General features: G+C 42.3%; 1 long non-coding RNA gene across 4 annotated transcripts; it reads left to right on the top strand.

Annotated features, from left to right (window-relative positions):
• Positions 1-465: 465 nt before the first annotated feature.
• Positions 466-15,479, top strand: LOC123372145. 4 transcript variants are annotated; one of them, XR_006580136.1, is made up of 5 exons: positions 466-560; positions 3,341-4,637; positions 5,143-5,203; positions 8,183-8,265; positions 12,216-15,479. It is a non-coding gene; the product is annotated as an uncharacterized LOC123372145 (long non-coding RNA). The 4 variants fall into 4 exon arrangements; XR_006580135.1 differs by lacking the exon at positions 466-560 and having other exon boundaries at positions 2,715-3,976; positions 4,095-4,637; XR_006580133.1 differs by lacking the exon at positions 466-560 and having other exon boundaries at positions 2,715-4,637; positions 12,216-14,217; positions 14,935-15,479.
• The last annotated feature ends 1,753 nt before the right edge of the window (positions 15,480-17,232 follow it).

Raw genomic sequence — 17,232 nt, 5'->3', positions numbered from 1 at the left:
TGGTGGGATCAATTGTGGGAAAGTAACTTTTCCCTCCCCAAAAAGGAATTTCTTTGTCTCACACCTTATGAAGGAAAGAGTTTTTGGGGAGATAATTTGGTACTGAATAAGCTGCCATCATTCCACCAGTTACAAATGAAGGGATCAAACTGCCGTCTCATCACAATTTACACAGAGTGGTAAATATACTTTTTTTCTGTATTCTGTGAAGTGCGGTGTTAATCTTTGACTAATCTCTGATTAAACAATTCCAACTGAGCTGATTATTTTGACATCTTTAATTGTTCTTATTAATTATTATTATTATTATTTATTCAGTTCAGTCATTCAACATATCATTGGACGTTTTTATGAACAGGTTGGACAAACGCCAATCAGGGATGGTCTAGGTTTACTTGGTCCTGCCTCAGCACAGGGGCTGACTTATCAAGGTCCCTTCCAGTCTAACATTTCTATGATTCTACGGACAGACTTCTGGGGCTGTGCAGAATTCTGCTAACTTTACCGGGGATCCATGTGAATGCAGGGAACTGCCCAGGAAGTTTTCTTTGCAGGATCAGGTTTTCAGAAATTTGTGTGGTTACCATAGACTGGTAACAAAGCTAAAGAAGGGGGAGGTGTGTGTGGAGGGGGGGAAGGCGTGGGGAACGGGTTTTCAAAAGATTCACTTTCTTGTCATGGGTTCCTCTTGGGAGCAAAATAGTTTTATCTCCATTTTTACTCTAGCAATACAATTTATAAACAATAATAATTTGTCATGATCTAGCTTATTTGAATGTATTATGTCTGATTTAACAATATTGTAGCAGGTCTCACATTTATGAGAGCTCAGTGAATAGATAGAAGAACTTTAAGTGCCCAAATGTCAAAAGCATATATGCATTTGTAGATTAATAAGAACCTCAAAGGTTTTCATGCTAACTAGTTCTTTATGAGCCATTATTAGAGCAGGTCAGTCATTTTTTCATAATGGAGCTAGCTAAATATTATTGCATATGTGATGTATTCACTTAATTTTGCTATTTATTCAATAATTATTTTGCATTATTTGGCCTTCCATTAGCTGATCAAATACTATTCATTAAGTAATTCAGTAAATATTATTAGATTATCTCTAATTATGAATCGTGTTTATTCATATTCATTCACTCTTCTTTTTGGTTAGCAAACTATTTGCAAACTAATCCTTGTTTACTTTGAACACGTTCACTGTTTTAAAGGGTGTATTTAATAGCTTCAACAATTGATTTTTCCATGTATGGGCTATTTGCAAACTGCTCACTTTGACTGTTTTCTATTGGTTATTCTTGTTGTGTGGTTGGTCACTTAAATCACATTATCATTTTTGTTCCCTCTTTGAATGATTGAAACTTTTTAAACATGAAAGCAAGTAACAAATAGCAAATAAGGCACTTCCAGTATGCATTCATGGATGAATATTATTTTGTGCTAAGAATCCAGAGAACCAGGAGTTGTCCAAGTTCTTGTGAATAAGAAATAATGTGACACTATGAATCACAAAAGATTGATTTTTTTTGCTTTTATTTGTGAAAATATTTGCAAATGATTTTTTATTTATTTAGTACTATTTGATCAATTCTAGCTGTTACCAGCTAATAACAGATGGGTTCCATCTTGCACTGGGACCCTTCAGTGGATCATAATGAAAAGCTGTACATATGAGTGCAGATTCAATAGAAAATGGTTGGTTATGGCAGTTCAATTAACACTTTCCCTCAGGGCCACAGGGTACATTTCCTGGTTGGCATGACTGAAGCATGGGAACTAAATCACATTCTCATAATTGAACAAGACAGATCTGTGGATTTACAGCTTTTTCCTATAATTGTAAGGAAACAAAGGTTTAGTTTCAATGCAATGCTCACCATTTCATTTTTAAGACTAGGATTTTTAAAGGAACCTAGAAGAATTAGGCACCCAAAGCACGCTGACTTTCAACAGGAGTTGGGAGTTCAACTCCTTTGAAAATCCCAATCTAAATAATTGTTTCTAAACATACCCCAGTAAAGAGCCTGCACAGTTCCTAAATAATTAGAATAAAAAACCTGGTCAGAGTTTCAGAACCATGGCTGTGATATGGGTTTAAGGAAATAAGGACTTTAGTGAAATTGGTGCTTCAGTTTTTTCTCTCCGATTGTCTTTAGCACATGTCATTTATTGGGATATTGTGTTTCCTAATGATGCATGCCATCTGCTTTACTGTCCTAGACTTTAATTCAGAGGCAGTGATAACTTTTTCAACCTATTCAGCAGAAAAGTGGTCTTACTGCAGGGTCTTCTTAGCCAGTTCTGCCTGAAGGTCACCCTGAATATCATTAAAATATTTCTCCCTCCTCCTTTGTCAAGTTCTTAGGCTATGTCTACACTGGTGCACACACCTGAATACTGGATTGTGTTCATGCTCACAGGTGCTCCCCTTACTTATGCCTTTAATAGGCAGCAGGTTTAAAACAAATAAAAGGAAGTTCTTCTTCATGCAGCGCACAGTCAACTTGTGGAACTCCTTACCTGAGGAGGTTGTGAAGGCTAGGACTATAACAGTGTTTAAAAGGGGACTGGACAAATTCATGGTGGTTAAGTCCATAAATGGCTATTAGCCAGGATGGGTAAAGAATGGTGTCCCTAGCCTCTGTTCGTCAGAGGATGGAGATGGATGGCAGGAGAGAGATCACTTGATCATTGCCTGTTAGGTTCACTCCCTCTGGGGCACCTGGCATTGGCCACTGTCGATAGACAGATACTGGGCTAGATGGACCTTTGGTCTGACCCGGTACTGCTGTTCTTATGTTCCTATGTTCTTATGCCCGAGAACCCACATATGCCATGCTAGACACGGGTACAAAGCCATGTACATGTGTATACCCGCATCCGTGCTGCCTCTGTTGGTACTCAATGTTAGTGCTACCATTTCAGGCCTGGTATCCCAGGATTCTCTGCATCACAGTGAGACACTGAAGGAACAAATCTCTTTGTTGTGCTTTGTTGGTACTATTCCCTGCTTTCACACATTTGCCAATGCTAGTTCCTGATCATGCCTCACGGTTATCCCTGCAAAACTGGATGGAAAACATGGAGCAAATGGGCAAATGATCTGGTTCCAGTTCTGCTCCTGCTCCTTTATACGGGAGAAATGGTTATGCAGTGGTGTAGATGCTTGTCAAGATGTTGGATGAAATTTGGGCAGCATTTTCTGACATGTCAAAGATGGCTGACCTTGAAGTACTTAACAATTCATTCAGCTTACACTGTACAGGTATAGTGAATGCTGGTATTTTCACGGTATTTCATGCCCTTTGGTTGACTGTCACTTCTGGTGTAGGAGAGCCAGCACTGTGGTGGGATCACATTGTTTTGAACACCTGAGATGACCAGCAGTGGCTTCAGAACTTCTGAATGAGGAAACAGACCTTCGTGGAGCATGAACCAATCCTTCAACACCAGAACACTCAGTACAGGGAAGCCATACTGGTGCAGAAGAAAGTGTCTAATGCTCTGTGGAAACTGGCAACACCGGACCGCTATTGATCCATTGCAAACCACTTTGGGGCTAGAAACCCATTGTCTCTGGGGTGCTGCTTCTGACTCTTGGTGGCATGGTTTTGCTCTCAGGAGCCGAAGTTCCTGCCAATGCAAAGAGAAGGAGATCATTATATTTCTGGCCTTTTGAAGAAGCCAAGATATCCTCCAAACAGGGGTGCTGGAACAATTTGTATAGTGGGGGTGCTGAGAGCCATCGAACCAAACTGTAAACCCTGTATATGATGGAAACCACTTAAAGCCAAGGGGTGCACCAGCAGCCCTAGCATCCCTAGTTCCAGCATCTATGCCTCTGTAAGTTGGTTGTGAAAGGCCATAATTCTGATACTTTTCAGCATTCCAGGAATGTAACTGTCCTACTATCCTTGGTTCAAGATAATTTTTGCAACCCATGAGGCATGAGCAGAGGCTGGCAATGGTAAGAAAATTGTATTAGTGTTTTTAGTAATGTAAAATGTTCATACTTACTCAACAGGGATAGGGGGAGATGGGGCAATTCTTTCAAATGTTACCAATTTACAATTTCTTCTCTGAAGGTGGGCCAAAACTTGAAGAACATAGCGGTTTTCAAAGTACCAGAATGGAAAAGAGAAATGGCTGACCATGCCTGCGGAGGAGACCCAGTAATCTGTGCCAGAAAGATGTTTCTGCTAATGGTCACTCCACTGCATGTGGCTGAATGGATTGGTTTGGTCAGCTGTGAAGGTGGACAAGGCAGATTTGCACTGTGGGCAAACCTGAAGAACCAGGTGGAGTTTGCTGCAACAGAAATTTGCTGAAATATGCTTGCATGATTGGAAATTGACTACATTGTCAGCTACCATATGGAAATTTCATGCAGAAGGAGATCTGAACCACCAACCACTACCACCTCTGGGTTTACCAGAAATTCTTGTGCCTGAATATGGACAGGAAAAGAGAGATGCGCTGCAGCTTCATTTGGTTTCCTGAAGATTCAGCTCAGCTTCACAACCCTCACCTTAGACAACTGGAAAGTGACACTGTTTTTATCCTAATGCCAGACTGGATCTTTCTCCCACCCCTGCTACAGCTGGCTTGCATAGCATGGCTCTGTGAAGGTAAAGAGACAGAGAAAGACTTTGTAATCTTCCAAAGGAGAAAAGACTGCTGTAGTTAACTTTCCTTTCAACAATCAATTTGTAGGTTTTCTACAACTGTATTCTGTTCCCTTCCTCATCTGGGACCTTCCCTCTCCCACCCCATCCCCTGTTCTACATGGGTCTTGTTTGGAAGGAGACAGGTAGATCAGGGGTGTGGGAGAAGCCCTGAAACTGTGATCTTTAAAGGGAGAAAAAAGACTGCTGTAGCTAACTTTTCTTTAAAACAACCCACTAAGTTTTCTACAACTATTTTCCCTACCCACACTGGGATCATTCAAAACCCCTACCATCTGTGCGGCCTCAGAATCAACACTACCTGACTGCAAGCCAAAAAATGCACAGACGTGGGCACACTGTTTGTTTTTCTTTTATAAAGTGTTTGGAAAAAATAGCTTTAGTTATGTAATGCTGTGGTTCATCAGAAATAAATAAAGTAATTGATTTATAACTGTTTCCCTTGAAGGACCATTTTGGGGTGGAGCAGTATGGGGGCCAGATGAAGGAAGAAAACCTGCGTGAGTTTGGTAAGAAGATGGAGCTTGACAAAGTACTGGCTTCAGCACTTCATGGCACATTATCCAGGGAGGAAAAGTCAGAATACAGTACTTCAAATACCCTGCATCTTAAGATCAGGAATTTAGCACCAGCTCAAGAGGAGATATTGGTGTGAGGGGAGGTTGGGACATCATTGTAACATACCAGCCTTGAGTTCCTTCTGCAGTGTAGGGTTCTCCTCGGGGGGCTTCTTCAACTTGCTACTCTGGATAAAGGAGTAGAATGACATGCTTCTCCTCCTCCAGGTCTGGGGCACCCTCCATGGTCCCTGCTCCCTCCTTGCCCATGTGCCCTGATCAGTGTCCTGTCGGCCAATGAGGGAGGTGGGGCTGAGGAAGGGGTCATAAGACACTCCAAGTTGTGTATTGGGACCTTGATAGCACCGGTCAAGCTCCTTGAAGAAGGGGCATGCATGATGAGCCCTTCTGGACCAACTGTTGGAATCTTTGACCTTCCTACATAGGTTCAGTGCATTGTGGTGATGGGGATGGAGGACTATTGAAACTTGACAGCTGGTACACTCCTGTTACCCCCATTCACACTGCAGACTGGCATGGGGATGCCATCATGCCACAGCTAAGGCATGGACTTACCCACACCTCTCAGGCATGCTAGCTTACTTGCCCTCTATTCTCCTTGAGACCTGTTTTAGTGGTTTAAGTGTGGATCACAGGAGGGTTCTGGCAGAAGCCCACTCAGGGACATGTGTACAGTTGATAGTGTAGACATACCCTTAGTTTGACTAACTAAAAGGCTCAGTTGCCTGCTCCTGCAATACAACCCAAGGGAGGGGGCTGAAGCAGACAACATCTCTATGTGGGTCTCCTTGTGGAGTTTTCTGCCCACTCGTTCTGGTGCAAGAAGCAGAGTTTACCTCCCTTGGTGCCCTATTGAAATGGTCCTGAGGCCATTCTCCAAACCCCACAATTGGACTATAGGAGATCAGTTGGAGTCTAGGGCCACTCACACTGAGGCCCTGTACTTCCACACTGGCTCCAAGTCTCTGGAAGAGACTTAAGCAGAAACAAAATGTAGCTGTGCTGACATTCCATATAGCCATGCTGACTGTAGCGATCCTGCAGCCAGAGGTTGCCGCAGGCATGCCTTTTAAGGGGACTTGCCAACATGGAAGGGCAGCACAGACTTCTTATTCAACCTATGGCTGTATTTTTTTTTGTCAACAAGGCTGATGAGTGGGAAACAACATGCATTTTTCTCTGTGGTCACCTAGGCTACTCCTGATGCTCCGCGTCCCATCACATGACCCTTAGAACCTACAGAATGGATCCCTCTGGCAAGTCTTAATGGAAAACACTGACATCTCCCTACTCCTCCCCTCCCAAAAGCCAGACACCATCCTTTCTGAATGGGAGCAGTACTGCTAGACAGTATGATCAGGCCCTGAGTAAAGAACAGGTTTTAAGTTGGCAAAACGATGCCCTTTCTAGCTATCTTGAAATTATTGCACTCAGCATTCATAGCTAGTCATATACGTATGATGTCCTGGTCCCCAATATCTATGAATATGAATTGCACCAGTTTCACCAGGACAGTGACTAAAAGCTAACACTGTTTCAGTTCCCTTACTGGTGACCGTGCTATCACATTCATACACCATGTCTCTTTACACTTTATCATGCTGGCTGTCATTTTATGCTAAATCAGAATATTCAAGCAATGGAAGAGGAGGAGAAAAGGGGTTCACAAGTACTTGAGGATATCAAGCAGCCGTTATCACAGAGAGTGGAGAAAGTGTCAGGGATAGGTCCTGTGTTGGACACGTTTGTCAGCAAAAGTTGCAGCATCACAGAAAAGACACAGCATCTGGCTCTCTGTATAAGAATACCAAACTTATACAAGGACATTCCTGAACATGGCTCTAGGGGATAAACTCAAACACTTAGGAATCTAGGTGACAGAAACTGTAATGTGCAATGACATTTTGCTTAACATGTATCTAAAACAGTACGGTTGGGAGAAAGATTAAAAAATATAGTGGAGCATTCTCATCAGGTAAATAGCTTGCGGCAAATAAACCGAACAAGAGTTTGCACCAGTTGTGTTCATTTCCTTTGAATATAGGACACATGAATAAAAGAGAGATTGCCTATGCGGATTCCACTTGTGCTTACCACTTTCCCCAGTGCCCTGACTGAGTGGGGGCATAGTTACAAACAAGAGCCCAGAAGACAGATTGCCTTGCTGCAATCAGGCAATGGGCAAGTGACAAGCTTGTTGAAACTACCGGGCTCCAGAGCTGAAATTGCCGGCAACAACTAGGAGGCTTATGTAGTTATGCTGAACTTCAAGTTGCTCAGTTCACTCTGGACAAGCACCCCAAAATACAGATTCTTATTCAAAACTCTTTGTTCTGGAAATCAGGCTGGAAAGCTTGTGAGAATAGGGTTTCTAGGGAATTGCTAAGCACTTGCTGAATTCATCTGGGCTAATAAAATAGGCTCTGTGACATTATTTTAGTATTTCCTGTCCTGAAAAAGAGGGCACGCAGAGATACATAGAGAGTTGAAAAAAGGATGTGATTTTTTTAAAAGAAAATTTAACCCAGAATCCTTCCTCCACAGCAATTTTGCATATGCAAATATTTGCAAGTGCAAATGAGGGCATCAACTGTAGATCTCTAAGTACCTGATCTGCATGCACAATCAGGTTGTTAGAAGTCTTTTGTGCCTTCATTTGTCTTGGCAAATAGTTGCACTTATCAGATTGATCTGGCCATTTAGGATAAAAATTCTGGGTCTAAAAAGGAAATCCAGTTTTTGAAAACAGAGTCCAAAAATTTGCTAACCTCTTTTTACCTAAAAAAAGGGTGCTTGTTTCACATTAAGGCATAAACTGAGGTTCAGACTTCATTCTTATTTTATTCTAGCAGATTCACACTTCCTTCAACCTGACCAGCATTCCAAACAAAATTATGTTTTCTCTTTAAGGCATAAGGTCTTTCCCCAAAGTGAGGCTGTCACAACTCTTTTGACATGAATTTGGTTCATTCTTCAGAACATCATCCTGGAAGGTTTGTATTGTAATGGGACAGACTGTATGTATTCAAAGGAAGACTGGGATTAGAGGAAAGCACCATAAGTGAAGAGAGATTATTTTATATCTCCTGAATAAGGATTAAGCAGTGAAGTTACAGAAGGTTTTGGTGACTTTGCAGTCAGGGTACTGTAGCTGAATGCAATACCTCTGTATTTAAACATTATTATTGGAATGGAACCAAACTGTTTGACTTTCAACAACAACCATCATCAAAAAATCCATCCTGATTTAAAGTACCTCTTCAATATTTAATCTTTTTCTGGTGCTTTTATTGCACCAGAAAAAGATGATTTCAGTTCCTATTAATTCATTAGCATTAATGGAAATAATCTCTTTAATTTTTAATTATTAATTTTTCATTGGCCAAATTCTGTTTGGGGTTGCAGCAGTGTAAATTGAGAGTAACTGTAAATAATCTAGAATAATCTAGATTTTACCTCAGTGGAGTTATACTAGATTTACACTGGCGTAACTGAGAACAGGATTTGGTCCCATATTTCCAGATCCTTACCAACTACATGATTTTTATTTTTCAGATCTGCCGACCGTATATTTCAAATATAAACCTGGATTATATTAGCACTGCAGACCTAGGCTCAAAGCATATTTCAGTATTTAGTAATACTGGAGCCTTCCATGTAGTTCATTCTTTTTTAGTTCACGTGAGAATTTAGTGCTGAGAAGGAACGAGTATCACTGAACTATCCTCACATGTCTGCCTTTTCATTTCAATTCTGCCCCGCCACACCAATGCTCTTTTAGACCTGGGCTATTCTTGAATTTTTTGACGTCAGATGTTATAAATTCTCTCATCTTTTAAATCTATAAGGGATCCTATACATTTTCATCCTTTTCTTTCTTAGGCTGCTTTTCTACATATGGGTCTCCAAGTCTATTTTGTTTCTTTGTAAGTCACGTACAGTGTGATATTAACAAATAAATATACTCAAAAGTGTTAAAGGTTTTCTCAGGTCAGTCTTGGTAGTTAGATGAGTTACATTTAGAAGGAAAATGATATAGTCTTAACTTATTATTTTTTAATGTGATTACGTAGCACCTAGAGACCTAAATGCGACCACCCCCACTGTACTAGGTGCTGTGCAGACACAAGTAAAAGACAGTCTCTTTCCTGAAAAGATTACAGTCTAACAAGACAAAGGGTGGGAGCGGAAAACAAAGGCACAGAGAAGTTAAATCACTTGCTAAAATACTCATTGTGACCCTTCACCCCATATTCTTCATAGAGTTATTGTTATGATATGAATATGGCATAACTAAGATGTATTGTATGCAAAATGGGTCATGTGAGATATCATTGGAAAGGTTATAATTTACTGAATATCATTATCCTATTTGTATGCATGTATCATTTATGTATCAGAAGTTAGGAATATGGACTATGTATCAATTACAAGAGAATTTGCACCTGGGGAATTCCCATCAGACAAAATGCAATCAGTCTGGCTGGTTAGTCAATACACCACTAGAGAGAACAATAGGATTTTGAAGTTGTGAATCTCCCTCCTTGCTGAGAAGTTTCCTGGGATGCTGCTTTGACACTGCAGGGTCAGGCGATCATGTCACCGGGTACTGGACACCATCTTGGACTTCTAGTGTTTTTCAATTAAGAGTGGGTGAGATCAAACTGGGATTCCCGCCATATGCAAATCCTATTTCAGGCTGGGATGTGAGTTAATCTTGGTTCATTTTTCACTGAATCCCCACCCCGGATGACTGCAGGAAACATCTAAGAAACAAAGATAAAAGAGGTGGGGGGAAGTACTGAACCCAGGCTGGGAATTTTAAACTGTAAGCAAGAGCAGTTTGTGCACAAGAAATTCTACAACCTGCCTAAAACAACAATTAGGGTGATAAATTACTAATTGTAGCCAATTTATTTAGTGTATTAAGCCTAGTTTGTGTGTTTGTTTTATTTGCTCAGTAACTGCTTTAATCTGTTTGCTATCCCTTATAATCGCTTAAAATCTACCTTTTGTAGATGTTAAACTTGTTTTTTGTTAATTCTAAAACCAGTTTGTGTAATTCATAATGGCAGGGGAGGGGGGGAGCTGTGCAAATCTTCCTCTCCATTGATAGAGGGGGTGGATTTCATGAGCTTACGCTGTACAGATCTCTGTGCAGCGCAAGGCAATACAATTTTGGGTTTACACTCCAGAGGGAGTGTGCACTTGAGTGCTGGGCAATCCATGAGCTGAGACATCCCACACAGAGCTGATCTCAGTGTCTGTGTCCTTTTGCAGCTGGGTGTGGCCCTACCTGTGTGTGTGCTGCTTGAGAAGGCTGGTGAGCCTGGCACAGCAGGACAGGGTGAGGGAGCCCAAGCTGGTGGAACGGGCGGGCTCAGTGGGACCCAGTACATCAGGTGGCACCCCAGAATGAGGGAGTAGCGCATCACACCCACCACTAATACCCACACCTTCGTCTTGGTGTGCACTAAGTCTTTATTACACATTTATCTGTCTAAGGTACTTATATGGCTCCCATCACCACAGTATATGAACATCTCACAATCTTAAATGTAATGTTATCACATTACAGATGGGGAACTGAGGCACAGGTAGACTAAGTGATTGGCCAAATGTCTGTCGTGGATCAGGGAATCCAACTCAAGTGTCTCAGGTCCCAAGAAAACACTCTAACCATTGGCTCATCCTTCTTCCCCCTCACTATTTGGTTATTTATATATAAATTGTCCTCTGGGTGCCTGATAATAGATAGCTTTCCTGGTACATGTCCCCTCCCGCTCTCTGGCATACTTTCAAATGGCCTATTTGCAGCCAGCCAATAGGATAACTGAACTGAAAAAAAAATAATTAGCCTGAGCAGACCTACAACTCCTTATATTACTGTGTGCCTCAAGACATGGTAGCCTGGGAAGAAACATTCTTACTGTAACATCATTTGTATGGGAAACTTTAGGCTAAAAAACAGTTGCTAAAAATTGATGGGGTTTAACCGGCTTTACAAAAATGGCCGTGCTTGTTGCATGAAACGGGATCATTTCTTCTACTACTTAATGAGAAAGGTACAATGGGACCTTTTGAAATTATGGGATACTTGTGGAACTGTTACCCTTCCCTATTACACCCATGCAACAACTAAAGTTGATCAACTTTTGTCATGCAGAATAAAGACGACAGTGGGCATATTTTTAGGCTTGTGAGGAGATATTTTTCAAAGCAATCCAGGGGACTTCGAAACATGTAATCCATTAAAACTAATGAGAAGGATGCATCTAAATTCCCTGGACTATTTTGAAAATCTCAGCTGATAGCTGCACAAAAGTTTTCTACAAGAAATAGCCTTGTCAATAGCCCCTGAAAGTTGTTTTTTGTTTTTTTTTAATTTTGAGCTGAGCTGTCAGAGTTCAGAGATCAACTGAATTAAGTCTAAAATAACTCAAAATTTTGAAAATTATCAGCGAGAGCCCAATTTTCCCAATGGTCTGTATTCCTGAAAATCTAAGAATAGCTGTGTAAGACAATTTTCTGCATTGGAAACAGGATTTTAAATAACTCTGCTAATGAACTATCTTTTGTTGCTGCAATAATGAAGCAAATCTTTTGTAGTGTGGTAAAAAAATACCACAAAAACAGTTTGGTTCAATTGCAAAGTAAAATATTTAACTTTGTTGAGCTGGAGTTTGACTCTATAATTCTAATGAAAAATAATTAAATTTGGATATGTAAAAGGCCATTTTCATCAGCATTGTCTTGATAAAATGAAGTGACAGCTGGTAACACTTAGCTATACCTTCAAAATTAATATGCAGCTTTGACAGAAAGTTTGGTTTTGTGATTATAATGTGATCATTAACAACCCTGTCTGCTGTTAACAAAGGACTGAGATTAAAAGAATTCTGGAACAATATTCACTACAGACTGGACTTTTCTTTAATTATAGGACAAGGATCACAGCCAAGATCTTCGTTCAACTCTCCCTAGTTCCCATTAGCTTCAGCCACGTTGACCTGCATCTGCCATTTCAATGGAATACCAGAAATCATTGGGTTAAACAATGTGATCCTATGAAAAGAACAGTTGGAGTAATGGTTGTGACTTTGGTTCAAAGTGTATGGCAGACATTTCTGAGTGAAGGTCATGGTGTTAGCAAAATATAATTGGAACAGGAGAATGGAAAAAGGTCTATCCACTTTAATCATTCACTATTATTCTCCACATTCAGTCTGTATATACAACCCAGGGGCGGCTCTAGACATTTTGCCGCCCCAAGCACGGAGGGTCCACTGGTCCCGGGACCTGCGGACCCTCGGCAGGCAAGCCGCCGAAGGCAGCCTGCCTGCCGCCCTCCCAGCGCCGGCAGAGCACCCCCCGCGGCTTGCCGCCCCAGGCAAGAGACCAAGAGACCCTTGGAGCGCTGGTGCCTGGAGCCGCCCCTGATGCAACCCACCTTTCAGCATTTGTTACACATCCCTATCTGTGCCTGACCCACAGCAGATCTTAGGCTGCTATGCTCTCAGCTAGAGGAATTCGTCCTTTACCTCAAGCTGAAGAAGCTCTATCTCAGGATCAATTCCTAGTGACAACATGGATAAACAGTTAAGGGGTGGACAGGGAGGTATTTTCTCCTCTCCTCTTCATCACAGGCTAACCATGTGTACATATGCACACCATTGCTTTAAACTAGATGGAATAATGATGCAAGGAAGAAAAGGACTGGTGCCTAAATGTAACACACTGACTTCATTGGGATAAAAAGGCTGAAAACCAAGATACCGCAAACTCAGTTTCATCAGAAATTCAGTCAAAATGAATCCTTGTTCAACTATACATAAAATAAATAATGCAGATTTTCTGATTCCCCCCATGCTGCTGACTGTATTTGGACACTCATATGTAGGAATTCTATTGAAGCCTGACAAAAATCTAATTTGTGGTTCAGTTCAATGCCTGTATTTAGCACATGAGTAATACATAGTGTTCCTCTGACCACAAAGCTGAAGAGAAAGAAAGTGTAGCTATATAGTATAGATAGAAAAATATAAGAGTTGAGACTGAGGCCTGGCCTACATTGCAAAGATAGGTTGACATAAGCCTCCTTGAATCAACCTAGTTGTTCATGTGTTGACACTTAGATTTGTCTCCCATTGATGTAAGATCTCCATTACACCAACATGTTAACACCACCTCCCAGAGTGGTGTTGAGCTATGGTTGATGTATTAAGGTCAATGCAGTGCAAATGTGGACATTGCACTACCTATGTCAATCCTAACAGTCCTCCCCCAGCAGCTATCCCATAATTCTTGACACTGACCGCACTGGTCACAATTGTGAATTTTGCAAGTTTTAGAAATGCCTTTTCCTGATTGTCCAGCATGGTGAGCACACCTAACAGTTCTCCATTGCCGTGTGCAACTGCCCAGCTGACCAGGCCAGCTACATGCTCCAGATGTGTTCCAACTTGGAGTTGACAGGAGATATTGGATCTCAGGGGTGTGTGGGGAGAAGATCCTGTGCAAACACTGCTCTGGACTAGCCATGGAAATGTGGACATCTACAAGCAGATTGCATGGGGGATGCATGAGCAGGGGTACAACAGGAATCAGTAGCAGCACCACATGAAGGTGATGGAACTGCAACAGGCATATCACAAGGCCAGGGAGGCCAACAGTTGATATGGGCTTGAACAACAGAACTTTTACAAAGAGCTGCATGCCATACTTGGCAAAGACCCTATCCCATCCCCACAGCACTATGGATATATCTCGAGTCACAGGCCCTAGATGTGAACAGTGAGGAGAAGGAGGAGGTGGAGGAGAATGGGGGACATATGACCAAGAGGTCCAACCATGCTCTGAGCCAGGACCTGTTTGAGACTCCACTACAATATAGTGCGTTCCAGACATCAACCACGAATGAGCCTGATGCATAGAAAGGAACTTGGGTAAGTGTGTAAATTTATTTCCCATTATAGAGATGGCACCCCAAGCTTAGCAGGACACAACTATTGACTTTCCATTAATTTACTCATACTAGAAGAAGTGTCAGTACATTCCCCTGTAGAGTTAGGCAGTGGGGGCATGTGAAGCAGTTTGTTCTTGTACACAGGGATGTCCCTTGAATCCTCCTGAGAGATCTCAGTGAAACTTTCATGGAGATACTGTGCAATCCTCTCCTGATGGTTTCTAGGAATGGCAGCCTTATTTCTTTCACTTATTTCTTCCTTTCACCCTCCCATGCCAGTTGGTGATAATTGCAGCAGTCAGCATTGCAGGAAACAGGCTAGCAGCATACGGGCCAGGGCAATTCAGGACGTCACCAGCAGCTGTGCTCGTTGTACCTTTGTTACCCTCAGGTGTGAGCGGGTAGCTAAAATCACCACCACCTGCATAAAATTATGCCAGTATTCAGTTCCATCACTCAGTACTCATAGTTGCATGCAACCGAGCAATTCCCTCCTCATTTCTTCCTCCCTGGTGGGCCATACTCACTATGATTGAAGCTGTGAGTGATGCTGTAGTGTGCACAAGCACTCCAAAGTGTCAGTAAGCCTGTCTTGTTTAAAACTTTAGGGGAGCACAAGAAGGGAGTTCTGAATCTTAACTTTTGCTTTCCATTGTGAATATACTGACAATGGCACCTCTGTGTGTTTTATCTGTAGCTGCTGCTGTTAAGGCCTCGAGGGATTCCCCATCGACACTCGTGGAATACCTGAGCCAGTTAAGGAGAGTAAAGAAGAGGACTTGGGATGACATGTTCAATGAGATCCTGCAAGCCAGTGCTGCATCAGATGGTGAACAGTGGACTGGAAGGATGACTATTGTATACTGAATGGAGAAGGAAAGAGTGGACAGGAGAAAGGCCCAGGAGTCGGAGTGGGAGATGCACTAGGACATTATGGAGCTTCTCTGGCCTCAAACACAGATACTCCAGACTCTTGCAGACCTCCAGGTACAACAATCCTGGCCTTGCCTCCCTTTGTGGTCCATGGAGAACTTAAATAAGCACTTTCCTGCACCCCGTCAACAATCCATGTGGCATCAAGGGCCACATCCCTACCCCATCACTCCACACCAGGGGACATTAAGGACAGCCACAGCTTCACATACACTGACCTGTGAGCACCACGGTTGATGTATGTATAGCTAAAATGGACATGAATACTCCTTCCCCTTCTTTAAGCTCTGTTCCTTACATTTGTCAAGGATTTAATGTATTTGCTTTTAACTTGCACAGATTTTATTTGAAGTGTTTTTGTTACTCAGTAAAAGTCTATTGTTTGGAAAATAATTTGTCTTTGTTAGTTTTTAACATATGCTACAGAATGCCTAGCAGTAGTGAAAGCACCCACTTAGTTGTTATTGTACATTGTGACACAACTCATAGAATCAGTGACAAACGCAGTGTAATAATCATTAATGTACAGCAAGCACCACAAAATTAATAGTTGCATTGTCAGTGTTATATTCATAGATGTGCACCAAGCACCACACAGTTCCTAACAGGGCTCCAAACTGCAGGGCCAGGTAGAGAATAGTACAACACATTACCATGGCTTATTGTTAAAGTGCTCTTTCAAAGCCTCCCGGAGCCATACAGCTCCACATTGAGCTCTTTTGATAGCCCTTGTGTCTGGCTGTTCAAACTCAGCAGACAGATGCTCCATCTTTGCCCCTCCACCGCGGTGGCAACTTTTCCCTTTGCTTCACAGATATTATGTGGGACACAGCAGGCACCTATAACCATTGGAATATTTTTCTCACTGAGATCCAATCTTGTAAGTAAACAATGTCACCATCCCTTCAATCTACCACAAGCACATTCAAGTGTCATTGTGCACCTGCTGACCCAGTACTTGAATCTTTCCTTGGTGCTGTTGAGGTGGCCGGTGTATGGCTTCATAAGCCAGGGGAGTAAGGGATAGGCTGGTTCCTCAGGTTCACGATTGACACCTCAACAGCGCCAATGGTAATCCACTGGTCAGGTAAGAGAGTCCTGCTTGTAGTTCTCTGAACTGTTCGGTATTCTTAAACATGTGCGCGTCATGCACCTTCCCTAACCAGCCAACACTGATGGTGGTGAAGTGTCCCAGGTGATCCACACCCTCTTGCCTAACCATAGAAAAGTAGCCCTTTCTATTGATGTACTCTGGGGTAAGGTGCTCTGGCACCAAACTATAGATATGTGTGCTCTCCATTGCTCCACCACAGTTCAGGAGCTCCATTGCTGCAAATCCATCCACTATGTCCTGTATGTTGCTGAGAGTCACAAGCCCTGTGTAGCAGGAGACAATTAATGGCCCTGCACACTTGCATGACAACAGCTCCCACAGTGGATTTTCTGATTGCAAAGTGATTTCCCACTGACCAGTAGCAATCTGGCACTGCAAGTTTCCACAGTGTGGTCTCTACTTGCTTCTTCACTGTCAGTGCAGCTCTCATACTGGTGCCCTGCAAGCTCAACACACAGATCCAGGAGTGTGGCCTTTCTTATCCAAAAGTTTTGCAGCCACTGCTCATCATCCCAATCTTGCGTTACAATGCAATCCCAGCAGTCAGTGCTCATTTCTCGGGCCCAGAAACAGCATACCACCATTTGCAACTGCTCTGTGAACAATCCTGAATTCTTCCTTGCTATGGCCACAGCACTCTGACCTCCAGGAAATCATCATGTTGCCCACAGCTTTTCTCGTGGCTTTGAAGATAGCGGAGGATTGTGTGTCCTGTGCATGTGATGCTCCTGACAATAGTGCTGTGCATGCTACATGCTTCTGTCAGAGACGACGGACAGCAAGTGCCTCATGGGTTTGTGGGATTTTCAAAATAGGCACAAACATTATGGGATAGAGATGGCGTTATGCGGTGGAGAATGTCGCATGATGGGAACTTGACCCTGCAGCACCAGTCACCCCTGCACAATTCATTTCTGCACCACCATGCATTGCCAAAACTTCCCAAAA

This window comes from Mauremys mutica, chromosome 6 (genome assembly GCF_020497125.1).
Source record: "Mauremys mutica isolate MM-2020 ecotype Southern chromosome 6, ASM2049712v1, whole genome shotgun sequence".
In the NCBI taxonomy this organism is placed as follows: Eukaryota; Metazoa; Chordata; order Testudines; family Geoemydidae; genus Mauremys; species Mauremys mutica.
The sequence above is the reverse complement of the archived record's forward strand: the minus strand, read 5'-3'. Positions and strand labels throughout refer to the sequence as shown.